Here is a 22,220-nt window from a genome sequence, read left to right as displayed (position 1 = left end):
GTTTGAAAGCCAAGACTAATGAAAATTTAAATAATTCAACTTTTTGGTTAAACAGTTAGTTTGCTATATTAGTGTACTCTTTGTGTAACAAAGTTTTTCCTTAAATTACCTGAATACATCAGGAGTGGGGCTTTATTTGTTATATAATCATAACTACAGAATTCAAACCAACATGATAATATCAGTTCAGTTCAGTTGATGAGTCATGTCTGACTCTTTGTGACCCCATGGACTGCAGTATGCCAGGCTTCCCTGTCTATCACCAACTCCCAGAGCTTGCTCAAATTCATGTCCATCGAGTTGATGATGCCATCCAACCATCTCATCCTCTGTCATCCCCTTCTCCTCTTGCCTTCAATCTTGCCCAGCATCAGGGTCTTTTCCAATGAGTCAGTTCTTTGCATCAGGTGGCCAAAGTGTTGGAACTTCAGCTTCAGCATCAGTCCTTCCAATGAATATTCAAGACTGGTTTCCTTTAGGACTGACTGGTTGGATCTCCTTGCAGTCCATGGGACTCTCAAGAGTCTTCTCCAACACCACAGTTCAAAAGCATTAATTCTTCAGCACTCAGCTTTCTTTATAGTCCAACTCTCACATTCATACATGACTACTAGAAAAACCGTAGCTTTGACTAGATGGACCTTTGTTGGCAAAGTAATGTCTCTGCTTTTTAATATGCTGTCTAGGTTGTTCATAGCTTTTCTTCAAGGAGCAAGCGTCTTTTAATTTCATGGCTACAGTCACCATCTGCAGTGATTTTGGAGCCCAAGAAAATAAAGTCTGTCACTGTTTCCATTGTTTCCCCATCTATTTGCTGTGAAGTGATGGGACCAGATGCCGTGACCTTAGTTTTTGAATGTTGAGTTTTATAACATGGATCCCTATGAATGCTTGTAAAAGATCTGTAATAAAGGAGTAAAGCATCTAGTTGAAATGGAAGAAGAGATCAATCTTCTTGGTATTTTAAGACTTAATGATCTAAGACCTATGATCCGCTAGATTGCATAGTTGCATGTTAGATCATATTAAATAATAATTGGACTTATTTACATAGATTTTGGGGGCTCCCCAGGTGGCACTAGTGGTAAAGAACCTGCCTGCTAATGCAGGAGACATAATACAGGTTCAATCCCTGGGTCAAGAGTATCCCCTGGAGGAGGCATGGCAACACACTCCAGTATTCTTGCCTGGAAAATTCCATAGACAGAAGAGCCTGGCGGGCTACAGTCCGTGCAGTTGCAAAGAGTCAGACATGACTGAAGCAACTTAGCACACACAACGATTTTTAGAGCAACTACTTTAGACCAGATCAGCACCATACAATAGAACTTCTGTCAGTGGAAAATTCTGTATCTGCCTTATACACTCGAGAAACAGCTAGCCACACATGGGTCTTTATTATTCAAAATGTACCAGTGTGACTGATGACCTGGATTTTTAATTTTAATCAACTTAAATTTAAGTAGCCACATGTGTGTGTTGGACAGCGTAGCTCTAGACTTTAGAATGTGTATCTTGAAAGAAGGTTGGCTCTTTTTCATTTTCCACACTAGAATGTCCATTGGCCTGATAGAATCTAATTCAGGCATTGAACCCTAAAGAGCAAGGCAGGCTGCCACTCAATATGCTCAGAAAAGTTTACTTTTTTGGGTCCAGATCATTGCTAGAAACAAATTTATCCAGCTTTTACATGTGAACCCTCTAAGTTCTTTTATTGTTGTTGTTCTTTTTTATTTATTTTTAATTGGACTATAATTGCTTTTAATGTTATATTAGTTTCTGCTGTACGGCAATGTGAATCAGCTATATGTATACATATATTCCCTCCCTCCTGAGCCTGCCACCCTGCCATCAGGTTCTTATCCCCACTGATTTGTGCTTTTTCAGATTAAAAATTGCTTGAAGAAGATTATGTGATTTTTTAACTATACAGACAAAAATATAATAACTATTATTTAATAATTGCAATAGTAATAATATAAGTAATAAATAGTAACAACAGTAGCAGCCACTTATTAAGTGCTTACTGTGTACTTGGTGGAGAAGGCAATGGCACCCCACTCCAGTACTCTTGCCTGGAAAAATCCCATGGACGGAGGAGCCTGGTAGGCTGCAGTTCTTGGTACTGTGAGAAGCACTTATCCCACTTATTCACATTAATTTCATGAGGGTGCATTATCCTATATGAAGAAACTGATGCTTGTGAAGGTTATGTAATTTACAAGGTCACACAAGTACGAGTGAATGAGGCATAACATGACTCTGGTTCTGTCTGCTACAAACCGCTTACTGTAACCACTGTGCTATCCCAGAGGATGCTGATAAACTGTGTTTTTCATCAGAACATTATTTCCTTGATAATAGCTGAGATAAATTATTAATGGCAGTGCTAGACCAGGGCCTACCTCTTATGATTTCAAGGCATGTGCTCTCCACTGCATTCCCCTTATCATAGAAGCTGCTTTGGCCATACTGCAGGAATTGGCCTATATGTTGCACTGAGACAAGCATTTTTTAAATTTGGAAACCCATTTCCTCTTTAATACTAAAAATTACATCTTACTCTATTGGTCTGAAGAGGTCTTTCCTGGTGTCTCAGACAGTAGAGTCTGCCTGCAATGTGGGAGACCCAGGTTCAATCCCTGGGTTGGGAAGATCCTCTGGAAAAGGGAATGGTAAACCCACTCCAGCAGTCTTGCCTGGAGAATTCCATGGACAGAAGAGCCTGGTGAGCTACAGTCCATGGGGTCTCAAAGAGCCAGACACAACTGAGCTATTAACATACACATACATTGGTATAAAGACAAATATATTAATAGTCTATGTTAAACCATTTTCTTCTACCTGAAAGTCTTTTTCTTTGTGATTTTAAAAGAAATGGAAACATTTTATGAGCCCTGTGGTAGGTAGAATAATAACCCCCTCAAAGATGTCCATACCCTAATCTCAGAACCTGAGGATTATGTCACTTTTTTGTGAATATGTTACTTTTTTTTTTTTTAATTTTATTTTATTTTTAAACTTTACATAATTGTATTAGTTTTGCCAAATATCAAAATGAATCCGTGAATATGTTACTTTTATGGCCAAAGGAACACTGCAGCCATGATTAAGTTAAGAATCTTGAGATGGAAAGATTATCTTGGACTACTTGAGTGGATTGTGTAGAACTCCAAGGGTCCTAAAAGGAGAGTCAGAGAAGGAAATGAGATGACAGAAGCAGCGTGTTAGAGGGACACAACTTGAGCGAGACTCAACCAGCTTTGAAGATGCAAAGATGGAAGGGGCCACCAGTGAAGTTAGGCAGGCAGCAGTGTCTGGCCCCATTGCTGTGTAACGCAGGAAAGACAGAGATCGGGAGAAAATTTTTCACACTTTCAAGAAATCGCAGGATTCAAAGTAATTGTGGAAGAGACTTCAAGCCCAACTAATGGGTGTCCCCCCCTTTTGTTTTTCCCTCAGAATGTCTGGAGACAATGAAACTGTTGGCTGGGATGGTTTACTTTCACCAGAGTTGGTGATTCTGATGCTCTGCAGAAACTATCAATACACGTGGGAGAGAATGAGTAGCATCTGGGAAAAGTGCCTGGACGAGGAGAGAAATAGAGACCAAGAAGGGAGAGGAGGCGGAAAGGGGCAAGCGCACTAACGGGCCTGAGGATGTCAACAGGGAGGGAGAGAGAGATGTTATAGAAAAGAGGAAGGGAGGAAGAAAGGGAAGGAAAGAAGCAAGCAGTCTGGGATTTGAAGGGACCCAGGAGGAAAGGTGGAGAAAGAAAAGAGACAAAAAGCAAAGCAACTAGTGAGGCTAAAACTGAACTTCCTTTCTTTCCATAGCTGACAATGAGTAGAGTTGAACTTCACAGGCCAGAAGCCATCTGCGACATCAGCCCCAGTCCCACAGCACTGCCACGGGCTGGGGGGCTGCACTCCCAGGTCAGGGCAGAACACAGCTGGAGAAACCGAGGAACTCCCATATGGTCAGAGGCTCTGCTCTCTTTACACAAAGCTGCTATTGACATCAAAGTGGCTCCCTGTGACCCGTGGTGTTCACTGTTCAAGCTCAGAGGCCTCTCTTTCAGTCTCAGGCCATCTTTGTAACTGTTTAAACCAGTCGTCTTTAGGGAAGTAGACCCTATGCCCAAATTTGTAATGATTTCTATGCTTTCCAGGGTGTGGGTTTTGTTTAGTTTACCGCCAATAGTCAGTTGGTTCTGGGTGATCTTTTCACCTCTTGGTGTCACTTAAAAAGAAGTTTTTAAAAAAGGAGACATTTCTTTATTTGTGTATATGTATGCATATGTTGAATATGGAAACATTTTGTGGGTACATACACATACACACGTATACACACCCACACCCTCACAAGGCTTCCATATACAGTTTCTAGGAAACCAAGAACAAGCATTGCAGGGTATTTCTGAATAATCCAGAGTCCCACTTTCATTTCTACTTTTATTATCTTAGAGAGCATGTCTTTCAATGAGATACATTTCTTAGCTCTCTAGACAATTTGCTGGGACCACACTTCGATAGGCCCCTCTTACGGTTTTTAATTTTACCCCTTTCAGTAGACTTTTGCACATATAATCATTCATTTCTGTAAGCTCTATCCCAGGAATTTTTTTTAAATCAATTTTGCCCGTGTGGCTTTTAATTGTCCTCCCAAATTGTGTCTGGTATGCCGACGTCCTCCCCACACCCCCAGGTTTAGGCTTTCGGCTTTCTCAGTTCATTCTTCCTCAGCTGACACTGGGTGGTCTCTCTGCCTTGTCTGGTCTTCAGGTATCACGAACAGCTCTGTTTTATGTTTTTCACACAGTTCACTTTTCCATCTGGGCTTAGGGACTGAGATATTATTCCTTGTTCTTCTTTCTTAATGGCTTGTAATTTTTCACAGAGGATGACATTTAAGCTTTGTCACCTTGGGTATCAAATCTGTGCATAGATAAACAAACAGGACAGCAGTTACATAACTTCTTCAATCTCATTTTATATATATATATATATATATATTTCTCCTATTTCTCTTGCCCTGAAGCTAGGGGACAGAAGAGTTGATGTATTTTAATCTTCTCTTAGACGATTTATTTAACAAGTGCTTATATTGTCCTTACCATATACCAGACACTAGGGCACAATGCTTTCCAAATATGAGCCAATTCCATCCCCAGGACAACCTCCTGAGGATAGTGCTGAGATTCTTCATGTTATGTAGTTGGGGAAATGGTAACACTAAGAAGTAAGCTGCTGCTGCTGCTGCTAAGTCACTTCAGTCGTGTCCAACTCTGTGTGACCCCATAGACAGCAGCCCACCAGGCTCCCCCATCCCTGGGATTCTCCAGGCAAGAACACTGGAGTGGGTTGCCATTTCCTTCTCCAACGCGTGAAAGTGAAGTTGCTCAGTCATGTCCGACTCTTGCGACCCCATGGACTGCAGCCCACCAGGCTCCTCCGTCCATGAGATTTTCCAAGCAAGAGTACTGGAGTGGGGTGCCATTGCCGTGTACAAAATCACATGTCTGATAAGCAGCAGGGTCCGGATTCAAATCCAGACATTCAGATACTGTATCCAGACTGTTAACCACGATATTATGGGGGGAAAATAGGGCATGAATTTCTTGCTTTAAGGCTTTCTGGTTAAGAATCCACTTGCCAATTCCCTGCAGGGGACATGGGTTTGATCCCTGATTGGGGAAGATTCCACATGCCTCAGAGCAACTAAGCCCATGAACCACAACTACTGAGGCTGTGCTCTGCAACAGGAGAAGCCTGCAAGGAGAAGCCTGTGCACCTCAGCTAGAGAGCAGCCCCACTTGCTGCAACTAGAGAAAGTTTGTCTGAAGCAACGAAGACCCGACGTAGCCAAACTAAATAAATCAATTAATTAATTAAAAAGAAAAGACTTTCTAATGAGTCAGTTCAGTGTTTCCAGGACTAACATCAATTTTTGACTCTTTACATTAGACACAAATGCTTTTCTTTCTTTTTTCAAAATACTTTAGGAAAATTATTACAGCTCGTAGCAAATAAATGCAGAGTCCTATAATTCTGTGCAGGTATTTTATTTGCATCTTTCCCTTTTGAAGTCAGATGGGCTGAGTTCATTGTTCTGGAAAGTCTGATGGCATCTGTGCCTCTTTTCACCATATTACTGCTCTCCCTTCCCTCTCATCGCTTTTCATAAGTTTTTTCATCAACACACAAGGCCTGATTTATGTTTTGAGAGCCACACCCTTTTCAACAAAGCATACACAGATGCCATATATAAATGAAAAGTGACCTTTACCCATGAAAAGAATTTTGATGAATTGCAGGAAGTAATATACTGTGAAGGGAAAATACTTGTTTGATCTTTTTCTTTCTTTTTTTTTTTTTTTAATGTAAATCACTTCCCATGAAGAACAATCTGAGTGTAATGAGGTTCTTTAAGTGGAGACTACAAAGACCCCCAGCATATTAGAGAATAATTTCATTTGTGCTGGTCTCTGACTTACTGCTACTAATGGGGTGTGCATATCAGGGAGGCAGGAAGAAGTTGAGGGCTGTTGAAGGAAATGATAAAAAGCATTTAGATTAGTCAATAACTATTTCTTGGTTACAAAACATGGGCTGGACTCTCCATAGCAATGTTTTCAGACTATGGACTGGGACCTATTAGTGGACTCTATGGTCAGTGTTAAAAGAAATTTTAAAAATTAAAAGAGAAGAATAGAAAATATCAGAATGCATGACACAGAAAAACAACATAGAGTTTTGTGAAACTTTTCTAAATGTGAGTGTATACAGAATGTCTATAATAAGCTGCAATGTAAACTGTCTCTCTTACTATGCATTACATTCAAAAAGTGTTTGAAAAATACTGCTCTGTAGAATGGAAGTAGCCAAAGGCTTTTTCGCTACCATCTGAGAACGTGCACTACAAGACAGAATGAACTTTCTTGATGTTCTAAAGGTGTTAGAGGAATTCTATACAGGTGTTTCTGCAGGGAGTATTAGGAGAGAGGAATTGTAATAGGAGTAAGTGGCTCTACTCTTCTGGTTAGTGAAGGTGCATTTCTGAGGTGAGGTCAAAGAAGGCCTCTGAAGAGGAGGTCAGAGTCTAAGGAGATAGGAAATGGTGGCTTTTCCAACCTCACAGGCTGGGAGAAGAAAACCCAAGTTGCAAATGGCTGATGAAGGTAGACTGTGGAAATCTTCTGGTAGGATCGAAGGAGCAGGATCCAGGAGAGAACAAGATGAGGAGAGTGGACCTATAATTGCAAACTACATGTGTATTGGCCAAAACTGAACCATAGAGGTTTGCTTAGACTAATCTGCTGTTTTTAAAATTAGGACGTTCTCACAAAGATTGGGATTTCCGGTTTCTCTAGAAAAGTAAGACCTTGCTCCCCTGAGTCTGTACTCATACGTGGGAGTAGTTGGCTGGTACTGATGAGCAGGGGCTCCCTGTGTGCTGTCCCACGGGATTGCCCCTAGTACATTCAGCTCTTAAATGGAAATTTAATTGAAAGTTCAGTTTCAAGTAGCCACATTTCAAGTGTTTGATAGCCACATGTAACTGATGTCTACCATATTGGTCAGTACAGGTATAGACCATTTTTATCATCACAAAATTTCTATTGGACAATGTTGCTGTTAGATCCTGTGTGCCCACTAGTCACTGCTTTCCCCTCCTTGGGGTAGCCCCACTCCTTTCTGCTGTCTGCCTCACCCTTCAGGCATTTCTATTTGCAACTTATGTTCAGTTCAGTTCAGTTGCTCAGTCGTGTCCGACTCTTTGCGACCCCATGAATCGCAACACGCCAGGCCTCCCTGTCCATCACCAACTCCCAGAGTTCACTCAAACTCATGTCCATTGAGTCAGTGATGCCATCCAGCCATCTCATCCTCTGTCGTCCCCTTCTCCTCTTGACCCCAATGCCTCCCAGCATCAGAGTCTTTTCCAATGAGTCAACTCTTCACATGAGGTGGCCAAAGTACTGGAGTTTCAGCTTTAGCATCATTCCTTCCAAAGAATACCCAGGGTTGATCTCCTTTAGAATGGACTGGTTGGATCTCCTTGCAGTCCAAGGGACTCTCAAGAGTCTTCTCCAACACCACAGTTCAAAAGCATCAATTGTTTGGTGCTCAACTTTCTTCACAGTCCAACTCTCACATCCATACATGACCACTGGAAAAACCATAGCCTTGACTAGACAGACCTTTGTTGGCAAAGTAATGTCTCTGCTTTACAATATGCTATCTATGTTGGTCATAACTTTCCTTCCAAGGAATAAGTGTCTTTTAATTTCATGGCTGCAGTCACCATCTGCAGTGATTTTGGAGCCCAAAAAAATAAAGTCTGACACTGTTTCCACTGTTTCCCCATCTATTTCCCATGAAGTGATGGGACCGGATGCCATGATCTTAGTTTTCTGAATGTTGAGCTTTAAGCCAACTTTTTCACTCTCGTCTTTCACTTTCATCAAGAGGCTTTTGAGTTCCTCTTCACTTTCTGCCATATGGGTGGTGTTAGGTTGGCTAAAAAACTCTGTCAGTAAATTGTGGGAATTGAAACCTATCCTAGTTGATCACTGACTCACTGAAGTATCTTGAATTGAGTGTGTGTGTGAGTGTGTGTGTGTGTTCTTTGCAAAGGAAGGAGTAACATGAAAATAACAGAGACTGTGTTTATGTAAATAGCATCTTATAAAGTTACTTGTACAGAAGAGTGGGTTTCAGTTAGAGTTCTTCATTAGAGGGAAAAACTGTAGAAAAATAAAACTGATTTTCTGTCATCTGCAGCTGTGAATATACAATGGGGTGGTCAGGGCAGAACCAAAAGGATCAAACCTGGTGAGAGTAACTAACAATAAAGCAATGAAGAACTTGCCAGATAAAAATTAGCATCCCATTACAATGTGGGTGGGTAGAGTACCTTCTGACTCTCTCCAAATATCACAGGACTCAAGGGAGACCTGATAATGACTGAGTTTATCTGATCAACATAGAAGGCCTGCTGAGGTAAATCAGACCTGAGAGAATTGTTCGGCTTTTGTCATGTTTGGCTGACAATTCTAAACTTACCATCTCAGCTTAAATATCCATATTATTTATGCAGGTACAGTCATTAAATATTCACCTTTGAGGTCAGTAACACACACACACACAGACATACAAACACACATATCCTTTAATTTCCAATGCTGTTCCCAAGAACATAAGAGGGCAGAGGGCTTCTAGAGTCATTATATGTTAACAAGTTAGGGGTTGTATTTTAGCAAATTTCAGCTATTTCTTCTATCTTGATTGCCTTATCTTAAGCTCTTTTCCTGTGGAAGTGGGTGGAAAAGAGGAGAGAACCCTGTAATTCTTTGGGCAGTGAGAAAATTTTGTTTTTCAACCTGCATTTGTTCACTGGCATCACTACCTACATTTTCCCAGGTTCGCATATGAGAATAATTATTCCTCACTTCAGGAAATCCATTTTTAAAAAGTCCATTTGACTTCAAAGGATCCAGCACCCTTACTAGGGTCAGCTCAGCCGAGGAGACAGCTGGCAGGAACCCTCGCCCCGGGGCGAAACTGGACTTTCCTGGCTCCTTATCTCTTGGAACTTGTGCTGGAGTCCTGGGAAGTCAGGGCTGTGCTCACCCAGTATAGGAGTGTCTGTCCCTAAGGGCTGAAAGTCCTTTCCTGGAGTCAAGACCAACTGCTTCAAACCCCCAGTGCCTTTTACAGGGGCAGTAAAAGGGCCCAGCACAGGGTCAGGGCAACTGCCATCCTGCCCGGATATGTGACCTTAGGTGAGTCTTTTAGCATCTATGAGTTTCTGTTTACTCAGGTGTATGCAAGCATTCAACTGAATCAGTCTCCCTTTTGATAAATATAAAAATCTCATGTCCTTATTGGATCTACATCACGGTCACTGCAAAATCAAACTTTCTCCTAAAGCATCAATAGAATTAGGATCAATGTTATACTTTGGTGAATAAAACAGAAAATGTTCACATTTGCACATGTGGTAAGAGTTAACTCTACTTAAGGGCCCCACACAGCACTTCTTAAATCATACTGGGCAGAAGACTCATTTGGAGAGGCTCATTTCAAATGCAGACTCCTGAGACTTCCCTGGTGATCCAGTGGTTAAGACTCTGAAGTTTCACTACAGGGGACATGAGTTCAATCCCTAGTCGGGGAACTAGGGCCAAAATATAAATAAATTTTTAAAAATGCAAATTCATGAGATTCTATAGCAGGTTTGGGGAGATGCTAGGAATCACATGAACAATCACACCAGGTGATTCAGTGTCCAGAGGGGATATTTAGAGGAATCTTGGCACTGGCTCTAAGTTTCCAGATATAGAGAAACCATGTCAGTCATGTTCAGCACAGAATTCCAGTGCACCCCGTGCCTTGTGGGGAACTCAGTGTTAGCCATATGCCTTGTTAATTTAATCCCTCTAATACTTTTTGGTAACATCCAAGAAGAACATGTCAAGTTTCTTTTCAGAGCAGTTATTTTTACCTGATTTGTTCACAGTTGTAGGTTCAGCAGGGAAGATATGCCTGGCACATTGAAGTCTCTTAGTAAACATTTATTTAGAGACTAGATGGCTCTCTATTACACAATGATTAGAATTGCTCTTCATTTTCCAATTATGAAATTATATGTTAGGAAATGCCTGCTGCCTCCAGAGGGTAACTGTGGCCTCCCCCATCACCCAAACCCAGTGAGAATTTACAACCCAATTTTCTCCCCATCGAGGTGGAGGGATTTAAGAGCAGCATCTCAGTGATGCTCCTGAAGCCCCAGCTCAGCCTTCCTTCCTGAAGAGGCCATAGCATGGGAACACTGCATCAACCCCCTCCACTCCCCTCTCCCGCCCATCATCACTAACCTCCAGCAGCCTTCCCCAAAGCACACAGCTGCACCTGACCTCACACTGCAGCACTGTAATCAATGATGCTCATAAACTGCCCGAGGAAGGACACCCCAGCATAATGAGCAGTCCCCCTGCCACCACTCCTGTGTGGCCAGCCACCACTCTATCATCAACACCTGTTGGCCCACCTGCCCACCCCCACTCTCCAAAGGAGCAGTTCTGGCTCCTGCATCTGTGTTCTTAGCAACAAGCACAGTGCCCAGTGAAGGATGAAGGAAGACCAAGGTGGGGACCACAGGAAGGTAGGAGAGCAGGAAGTGGGGGACTGCTTGCCCCTGGCAGGTTCAGAGGACACTTCCTCAGAGTGATCCTCCTGCCCTGAACTAAACTTGTCCACTCCTATTATTTTCCCAGCTCATCCCATTCTTTTCTATCACTGCACAGTTAGCAACTGTCAATGGCATCCCACTCCAGTACTCTTGCCTGGAAAATCCCATGGATGGAGGAGCCTCGTAGGCTGCAGTCCATGGGGTCTTGAAGAGTCGAACATGACTGAGCGACTTCACTTTCACTTTTCACTTTCATGCATTGCAGAAGGAAATGGCAACCCACTCCAGTGTTCTTGCCTGGAGAATCCCAGGGACGGGGGAGCCTGGTGGGCTGCCATCTATGGGGTCGCCCAGAGTCGGACACAACTGAAGCGACTTAGCAGCAGCAGCAGCAACTGTACATTTACTAGATTCCCTTCTTATTTATTGTCTTTCCAACTAGATTGTAAAATCCATGGGGCAAACCCATGTCTATTCTATGCTCTACTCAGAATCTAAAAAAAAATAAAAACAAACAAACAAACAAAAAAGCTTGTAGGTATCCAAAACATATATATTGAATGAAGGGGACAATACACCTAGTAATTTCCTGAAGCTACTCTGTTCGATCCCTGCTCCAGGCAGGAAGTCTTGCTTCCTTCAGTTAGTCTTCCCCTCCACTCCTACCCTAGTTCCCCCAACAATGAGCAAACTTCCACACCAGAATGTGGGAGTGACAACTCTGATTGGTTATTTCCATGGTGTAGGAGTGACAGTTTTGATTGGTTATTTGCTGGGGACACCTATCAATTGATACAAATAGTTTGCTGGTTGACACAGGGTCTTTAAAAATGACACGGTACTCCTGTATCAATAGAGATGATCTTACCTTGAAATTCATTTTTAAATGAATAAATCATAATAATAGCTCTCATTTCTGAACATTTACTCTGTGCCAAGTGCATAATGATATCCACTATTTATGGAGCATATGTGCCGAGCATTTGAAATATATCACTTCATTGAAGCCTTACAAAACCAAAGACAGGTGCTATTATTGTCTTCATATTATAGCTAAGAGCTTGGATAAGTTAAGTCTTTTGCCCAGGGTCACAAAAGTAGTAAATGATCAAGAAAGACCATCTCTCTCTCTTGCTGTCAGACTTCCAAATCTATGATCCATCTTCTGCTCTTTGCTCTGAAATCTGCTTTGAGGAAGAGGAAGAGGTCTACTCATCCCTAGTGGATATGATGAGCAGAGGACATGAGGGAGGGACCAGGTAAGGAAAGGAAGAGAAGGCAGATTCCTACTTGGGCAGGAACTGTACTCTCCCCTTCATGAAAAAAAGGAAAGCTTCAGATCAGTTGAGGGACTCATTCCAATGAGCCAGGGTGGTAGGAGAAGTTTATGTTATATTTATTTTTTTAAAGATTATTTGTGTGTGTGTGTGTTTATACCATTTTAAAAGTCTGTATTGAATTTGTTACAATATTGTTTCTGTTTAGTGTTTTGGTGTTTTGGCCTCAAGAGATGTGGGATCTTAGGTGCCTGACTAGGGATTGAACTTGCACCCCCTGCATTGGAAGGTGAAGTTTTAACCACTGGACTACCAGAGAAGTCCAAGGAGAAGTTCAAAGGTACAGATCCAGTCTTTCTGAGGCTCTGCTTTCACTTTAGGTTTGCCCAAACGTGAACCCTGTTGCCTAACTCCAGTATCAGACGCCTTAGGGACAACAGTGGGCCCAAGTCTTCTTGTGCTTCATCCATCCTTAACAGGAGCACCCTACAGCATTGTGGCTGGGTAAGCGACTCTGCTTAGCAAGTGAACAAGAAATAGTACAATTCTGTCATGTCTTCTCCTAAAGTCTTCACTGTGTCTCAGGGAAAGTGGCTGTTTCCAAGCATGTCCCAGAACACACAGCCTCAGCAATGCTTTTGTTTATCAGAAACTGTGGAGGTGAGGCACCAGTGATAGTTATGTGTTTGACTTTGCAGTTATACTTGAAGCATTAAAATAAGGAAATTTTACATATCTTTTTCTCCTTCCCATCTTCCTACCCTCCAAACTTACTTCTTTCTTCCCGTACTTACTCCCATTCTTCCTTCCTTCCTTCTTTCCTTTTTTTTTTTTTTAAAAAAAGAAAACATCAAAAGTTAGATGTCGTTTGAAGACTAATGTTGAACTGTCTTGACCTATTGAAAATAGTCATTATGAAATTATGGATTCAACTATGCATTGATGAAACTTTTGACGACTATTTTTGTTGAACATAATTCTAGTTGCATTGATTTCTTACCAGGTGTTTTGGCTTAGTGTCTAAGATAGAGTTCTGATGGTCTCTCAGAACTGTTCTAGAAAGTTTTGTTTTAGTCAGCTGGGTTGCTCTAATGGAATATCATAGATTGAGTAGCTTATAAACAACAAATAGTTGTTCCTCACAGTTCCAGAGGCTGAGAAGTCCAGGGGTCTGGCTGATTCAGTATCTGATGAGGAATCACTTTCTGGTTCATAAACAGCTGTCTTTTCCTTGTGTTCTTACCTGGCAGAGCGGCAAGGGAGCTCGCCTCGGTCTCTATTATAAGGGCACTAGTCTCATTCATGAGGGTCCTACCCTCATGGCCTAATCACCTCCCAAAGGCCCCACCTCCAAATACCATCACTTTGGGAAGTAAATTTTAAGGTATGAACTTCCAGAGAGACAAAAACTTTCAGTGTACGACAAGTTCCTTCTCAATGGTTTAACTTTTTACTGTCCCTGGTGGCTCAGACGGTAAAGAATCCACCTGCAATGCAGGAGACCAGGGTTCTACCCATGGGTTGGAAAGATGCCCTGGAGAAGGGAATGGTTACCCACTCCAATATTCTTGCCTGGACAATATCATGGACAGAAGAGCTTGGCATACAATCCATTGGGTTGCAAAACAACTAACTTAACTGTTTCTTAAGAAAGTCCAATTTTCAGATTGAAAGTCTTACTCTACTGCTCAAATTCCAGAGAAAACTCAAACTGTGTAAGAGAAACAGCAGGAAAAGCAGGCCACCTGGATCTGTGAATCTCAAGCTATTTCTGCAGGCCCCATCCCCTACTCCATCCCCCAAGCCCAGATTTTTTACTACTACGTCGCCAAAAGTATAGGCAATCAGTCAGTGAGTTCTCTGTCTTATAGGCTTAACCTGGGAGCCTGAGACCACCTGACCTTTAATTAGCAGCTATCAAGGGAAATAAAAAGGGAAATAAATATTAATAATATCTATTTTATAAAACATTCAATTTTGTTCACATGAATACTAATCAAAGCCTGCATAAAATTGTAGCACATCATGTTTGAGGAAAAGATGTGAGTTATAATAGATCCTATTTCCATAATTCTAACATGCTGTAATTTCCATCTGATGAAATGTAGCTATGAAATTAAAAGTGCCATTTTATGTGTGAAAGTTCTAAACCTGGACTAAAAGTGGAGGAAGATATTTTTTAGAGTTTTGAAAAAGACTATAGAAAAATGATGGAAATATGAAGTGTTCTCTTGAAATTTATTAACAATTTAGGAGAAATAGTAAGAAAAGCAGTCAAAACTTTATATGATTGCTATGAGGGGGATAAAAGTCTTTAAAAATGTTATATTCCCAGCCCCTAGAACAGGGTCTGGCAAATAGTAGAGCCTCCATATTTTTTTTTTAATGAATTTTTGAGTGCAAATTGGGGAAGAAGGCAGGAGGAAAAGGCAGAACAGTCTAAGAACCATATTTCATGAGAACACCATTTTTCAAGAGGGAGGTGGTGTAAGGATCTGAGGGGGTATGATAGTTGGACCACAAAGGCAAGGTGTCTGTAGTAGTTTCTCAGGCTGTCATCACAAAGTATCGTAAACTAGATGACTTTAAGAAAACCCAGAAATTTATTGCCTCATAATTATGGAGCTTAGAAATCTAAAATCGAGGTGTCAGCAGAGTTGTGCTACATTTAAAACCTAAACAGCCATCTTTCCAGGCCTCATTCTAGCTTTAGGATGTTTAGATAGGCTCACAGTTTTATGGCTTTATCCTTCTTATATGCCACAGATCTAGAATTGCTCTTTATATTATGTGGCCTAATAATACGTTTTTGTTTTGCAAGAATAGCACAAAGGACTTTTTTTCCTGACCCATCTGAAAGTGAGCTGCCGACATAATGCCCCATCACCTTTGATATTTGAGTACAATTTTCCTCTACACAAAGACATGAATCACAGCACAACCATAAAAATCAGAAAATTAACATTGACACCACTACCACCTAATCCTCAGACCCACTCTAGTTCCACCAACAATCTCAAAGGGGTCCTGCAAACAAAAGGAAATGATTTATGCTCACATGCTACGTTGAATTGTCATGTCTCTTCTGTCATCTTCAGTGCAAAAAAAATTTCTTAGTCTTTCCTTAACTTTCATGACCTTAATACTTTTAAACAAGGCTCACCGGCCACATCCCGCCTGGTCACTCAGTTTTAGAAAGAATATTTTACCGGAACACAGTTACATACGTTCATTTACATATTGCCTAAGGCTGATTTGGGGCTACAACAGCAGAGCTGAGTAGTTGTGACAGAGACCATATGGCCTGCAAAACCTAAAATATTTACTTCCAGGCCCTCTATGGAAAATCTTTTTTGACCCTTGTATGAGACAGTACTAGAAGGGAAGAAAAAGAAATGAAAAGAATAAATATCAGAAAGGAAGAACACTAGTTTTAGTGTATTTTATTGCTTTCATGGAAAATCCTAGGGAGTCTATAGAATAACTGCTAGAACTAATAATTGAATTTAGCAAAGCTGCAGAATATAAGGTAGGTACAAAAAAAACCAGTCTTGCTACTCTATGTAAGCAACAATTGGTAGACAATATTTTTAATTTCATTAAAATATTGTCAGGAAACATGCTTAGAAGTAAATTAAAATGTGCACTCCTTCTACATCAAAAAAGAAAAAAAAAATGCTGAGAGAAATTAAAGACTTAAATGGAAGTGAAAAGTGCAAGTCACTTAGTTGTCCTATTCTTTGCAACCCCATGGACTGGGGCTTGCCAGGGTCCTCTGTCCATGGAATTCTCCAGGCAAGAATGCTGGAGCAGGTAGCCATTCCCTTCTCTAGAGGATCTTCCCAAACCAGGGACTGAACACAGGTCTCCTGCGCTGCAGGCAGGTGAGCCACCTGGAAAGCCCAAAGACCTAAAGAAAAAGAGAGAAGTACTATATTCATATACTTAAGACTCAAGATTGATGAGATGTTAATACTACCCAAATTGACTATAGATTCAATGCCATCCCACTGAAAGTTCCAGCAGTATACTTTTAGAAATCAACAAGCCTATTCTAAAACTTATCTGAAAATTCAAAGAATCTAGAGTAGTCAAAATTATTTTGAAAGAGGAAAACCAAGTTAAGTGACTCATACATATGACTTCAAGATTATGATTTCAAGATTGTAACCAGCATTCAAATAGCCCCCAATCATCCCTGCTTGCTGATATTATCCTTGGGTGGTCCCTTCCCAGGTGATATCAGGTTGGTCTGTGTGGCCAAGAGTCTATGACAGAGTGATGATATGTTGGTTCCCAGATTAAGTTATGAAAGATATTGTGATCTCTCTCTCTTTCATTTCCTTCCCTCTCTTATTCTCTCTTTGACCACTTGTTCTGAGAGAAACCAGTCGGTCGTGAGCAGTCCTATGGACAGCCCCACATGGTGAGGAACTGAAGCTCATGGCCACCAGCCAGCAAGGACCTGAGGCCTCTGTCAGCAGCCGCATTAGTGAACTTGGAAATAAACTCTGCAGGCCCTACTCAGTCTTTCTGTGACTGCAGTTCTGGCCAATAGCTTGACTACAAGCTCATGAGAGATTCCGAGATGGAACTGCTCAGTTTAGGTGCCCTCCCATTCCCAAGTGTCAGAAATGGTGTGAAATAATTATTGTCTGTTGCTTTATGCTGCTAAATTTGGAGATAATGGTTATGCAGCAATAGAAGACAAATGCAAAGACTTAGATTTAACTTATAGTAATCAAGACAGTGTGGTATTGACATAAGGATTGAAAATAGATCAATGGAACACAATAGAATTCAGAAATAGACCCACACATAAAGTCAATTGATTTTTGACCAAGGGACCAATATAATTCAAAGAGGGCAGTCTCTCCAAAGAATGGTGTTAGTAGACTCTTTGACATACCAACCACCAAAAATAATTCAAGGTAGGACACAGAGAATACCTTGGGGTAGGCAAAGATTTCTTAGACAGGCTGATGAATGAATACAGATGTGGGATATACATATGAATATATTATTTGGTAATGAGAAAGAAGAAAATTCTGTCATTTTGATGATACGAGTGGATCCTGAAGACATAATGTTAAATGAAATAAGTCAGACAGAAAAAGACAAACATCCTACAATATCACTTATATGTGAAATTTTAAAAAGCCGAATTTATAGGAGCAGAGAGTAGATTAGTGGTTACCAAGAACTGGGACTGGAAGAAATGGGGAGATCCTGATCAAAGGGTACAAACTCCCATCTATAAGATGAGTAAGTTCTATGGATTTAATGTACATCGGGGGGACTATAGTTAACTCTGTGTGTGTGTGTGTGTGTGTGTGTGTGTGTGTGTATTTTCCTCCACATCTTAGTTCGCCTACCAGGGATTGAACCCAGGTCCTCAGCAGTAAGCACAGAGTTTTAACCACTGGACCACTGGGGAATTTCCAACAATGTTTTATTATATGCTGGAAAGTTGCTAAAAGAGTAGATCTCAAATATTCTTTCCACAGAAAAGAAATGGTAATTATGTGAGGTGATGGAGGTGTTAACTAACTCTATTGTGGTAAACACTTCAAAATATATGTGTATAAAATCATCACATTATTTATCTTAAACTTACACAATATGAGGTCAATTATATCTCAATAAAACTAAGGGGAAAACCACATATGTCCACAAAGACTTGTACAAGAATGTTTATAACAACTTTGTCATAAATGGTAAAAACCTGGTAACAAGCCAACTGTCCCTAAACAATTGAAGGGTAAACACATTATCATATATTTATACAAAGAAATACTACTCAGCAGTGCAAAGAAGCATGTTAGTGATACATCCAACAAAAGTGAATGGATTTCAAAAACAGTATGCTGCATCAAAGAAAGCTAGACACAAAAGAGTACATTCCTGATAACGCCATTTATATAAAGATCTACAGGTAAAACTAAGCTGCAGTGATGGAAATCAGAACAGCAATGGGCTCTCCATGAGAGGTAACTGATGGAAGGGAACTGGAGAAAACTTCCTGGGGGATAAAAATGTTCTGTATGTTAATCAGGGTACATATATTTGTCAAAAACTCACTCAGCTTTATACTTAGAATCTGAGCATTTTATTATATGTAAATAACCGTGTAAGAAGATGAATTTGAATGCTTTGACAGGGCAGGCACTTTATAGGTCCTGGCTATTTATAGCACTGCAAACATGCTAGTTGGTTTACATCAGTCCTGAGAGAGACCTAGAAAATGGGAGGAGTGTTGAATTGAGTCTTAAGAAGGAAAGGAGAGAATGGAGAAGGGAGCCATTCAAATGGAAAATAAACACAAACCAAAGATGTTGAATATTCACTTGGCCTTGGGTCTTACATTGCCTTGGACTATTTCCCCCTTTTCTCTTTAAGATGAGATTTCAAACTCTTCAAGGGTGGTGATGCGTCTTATAAGCCTTTGCATTTCTTATAACTCTAGCACTATTTTCTGCAGAGAGATAGAATTTGGTAATACCATAGAAAGAGAGACAGGCAGCGAGCTGTGATTTCAAATATTTTTCAATGAGTTTTTGCGTGTGTTTCCTGGAAAGGTTGACTAACAAATTACATGAGAACCAGGACTGTTCTGTGTTTCCCAGTCGGGCTTGGTGTCTGGCACATGGAATAATGTATTTTCATTGATTAACTGAAGTGTACACTAGAGAGAAAAGTAAATGAGCTTCTCTCAAAGGCCTATTGTCTCTCCTCCCTGACCATCCCCCACAATCTCTCAGCAGTGGAAATCTTTAAGTATGCTTTTTGGTGTTTTACAGCCGTTTGCATTTAAACTGGGCGTGTCTCTATCCCATTTTATTAGCTATTTCTCATACCAGCCCTGTGAGGTTAGCGCTCTTATCTGCATGTTACAGGCAAGGGCACTGAGAGGTGAAGCCATTTGCCCAGGTCAGGATCCACAATGAGCTGCTGGGAGGGGTGGGATTTGAGTGCACTGGTTCCCTTTCCAGCCAGCTTTGCTGGTCCAAAGAGTGTGTGGCTTCCAACAAGATAATAAAATGTGGATTTTCTATACCAGACTTTGAAAACCATTTTAAAGACATTTATTCCAAGAAGAAAGAGATAGGATTGTAAATCTTTAGCCTGATTCCTTTTCCTGAGAATCTTTTAGCTACTGCCTGGCTGCCTGGGCTTCCCCGATGGCTCAGAGGTAAGAATCTGCCTGCAATGCAGGAGGCACAGGTGATGTGGGTTTGATCCTTAGGTGGGGAAGATCCCCTGGAGGAGGAAATGGCAACCCCGCCAGTATTCTTGCAGGGAAATGCCATGGACAGAGGAGCCTGGAGAGCTACAGTCCATGGGGTCTCAAAGAATCAGACATGAATGAGCAACTAAGCACGCACACGAGGGCTGCCTAGGTTCAAGTTCTTTGAAATGACTCACTCTATCTAGAGATTCAGCACCTTTAGTTCCTGCTCTAAACTGTTTATTTTACTTATATACAGAGTACATCATCAAAAACACTGGATTGGATGAAGCACAAACTGGAATCAAGATTGCCAGGAGAAATATCAATAACCTCAGATATGCAGATAACACCACCCTTATGTCAAGATTGCTGGGAGAAATATCAATAACCTCAGATATGCAGATGACACCACCCTTATGGCAGAAAGTGAAGAGGAACTCAAAAGCCTCTTGATGAAAGTGAAAGAGAAGGGTGAAAAAGTTGGCTTAAAGCTCAACATTCAGAAAATGAAGATCATGGCATCTGGTCCCATCACTTCATGGGAAATAGATGGGGAAACAGTGGAAACAGTGTCAGACTTTATTTTTTGGGGCTCCAAAATCACTGCAGATGGTGACTGCAGCCATGAAATTAGAAGACGCTTACTCCTTGGAAGGAAAGTTATGCCCAACCTAGATAGCATATTGAAAAGCAGAGACATTACTTTGCCAACAAAGGTCCGTCTAGTCGAGGCTCTGGTTTTTCCAGTGATCATGTACGGATGTGAGAGTTGGACTGTGAAGAAGGCTGAGCACCAAAGAATTGATGCTTTTGAACTGTGGTGCTGGAGAAGACTCTTGAGAGTCCCTTGGACTACAAGGAGATCCAAGCAGTCCATTCTGAAGGAGATCAGCCCTGGGATTTCTTTGGAAGGAATGATGCTAAAGCTGAAACTCCAGTACTTTGGCCACCTCATGTGAAGAGTTGACTCATTGGAAAAGACTCTGATGCTGGGAGGGATTGGGGGCAAGAGGAGAAGGGGGCGACAGAGGATGAGATGGCTGGATGGCATCACTGACTCGATGGACATGAGTTTGAGTGAACTCTGGGAGTTGGTGATGGACAGGGAGGCCTGGCGTGCTGTGATTCATGGGGTCGCAAAGAGTCGGACATGACTGAGCGACTGATCTGATCTGATCTATGGCAGAAAGCAAAGAAGAACTAAAGAGCCTCTTGATGAAAGCGAAAGAGGAGAGTGAAAAAGTTGGCTTGAAACTCAACACTCAGAAAACGAAGATCATGACATCTGGTCCCATCACTTTATGGCAAATAGATGGGGAAACAATAGAAACAGTGACAGACTTTATTTTTGGGGTCTCCAAAATCACTGTGGATAGTGACTGCAGCCATGAAATTAAAAGATGCTTGCTCCTTGGAAGAAAAGCTATGACCAACCTAGACAGCATGTTAAAAAACAGAGACATTACTTTGCCAACAAAGGTCCATCTAGTCGACCTATGGTTTTTCCATTAGTCATGTATGGATGTGAGAGTTGGCCTACAAAGAAAGCTGAGCACCGAAGAATTTATGCTTTTGAACTATGGTGTTGAAGAAGACTCTTGAGAGTTCCTTGACTGCAAGGAGATCCAACCAGTCTATCCTAAAGGAAATCAGTCCTGAATGTTCATTGGAAAGATTGATGCTGAAGCTGAAACTCCAATACTTTGGCCACCTGACGCCAAGAACTGACTCATTGGAAAAGACCCTGATGCTGCAAAAGATTGAAGGCGGGAGGAGAAGGTAAAGACAGAGAATGAGATGGCTGGATGGCATCACCGACTCAATGGACTTGAATTTGAGTAAACTCCAGGAGCTGGCTATGGACAGGGAGCCCTGGCGTACTGCAGTCCACGAGGTCACAAAGAGTCAGACACGACTGAGCGACTGAAATGAACTGAACTGAACTGAGTTCCTGCTCAGATCCTCCATCTCCAGAAGTCCCCCTCCCTTTAGCAACCTCCCAGTAGAGCCCATCCAGATAGTATAACCTTAAACAATATTTTAATTGGAGTAAATTTTATAAAGTTGGAAGGGAATTTAGGGCTTATTTAATCAGGAAATATTTAATGTGGTTTGTTCAGTTCAGTTCAGTCACTCAGTCGTGTCTAACTCTTTGCAACTCCATGGACTGCAGCATGCCAGTCTTTCCTGTCCATCACCAACTCCTGGAACTTGCTCAAACTCATGTCCATCACGTTGGTGATGCCATCCAGCCATCTCATCCTCTATCATCCCCTCTCCTCCTGCTTTCAATCTTTCCCAGCATCAGAGTCTTTTCCAGTGAGTTAGTTCTTAACATCAGGTGGCCAAAGAACTGGAGCTTCAGCTCTAGCATCAGTCCTTCCAGTGAATATTCAGGATTAATTTCCTTTGTAATTGACTGGTTTGATCTCCTTTCAATCCAAGGAACTCTCAAGAGCCTTCTCCAATACCACAGTCCAAAAGCATCAATTCTTTGGCACTTAGCTTTCTTTAT

Source organism: Bubalus kerabau, chromosome 7, assembly GCF_029407905.1.
Source record: "Bubalus kerabau isolate K-KA32 ecotype Philippines breed swamp buffalo chromosome 7, PCC_UOA_SB_1v2, whole genome shotgun sequence".
Taxonomy (NCBI): Eukaryota; Metazoa; Chordata; class Mammalia; order Artiodactyla; family Bovidae; genus Bubalus; species Bubalus kerabau.
The sequence above is the reverse complement of the archived record's forward strand: the minus strand, read 5'-3'. Positions refer to the sequence as shown.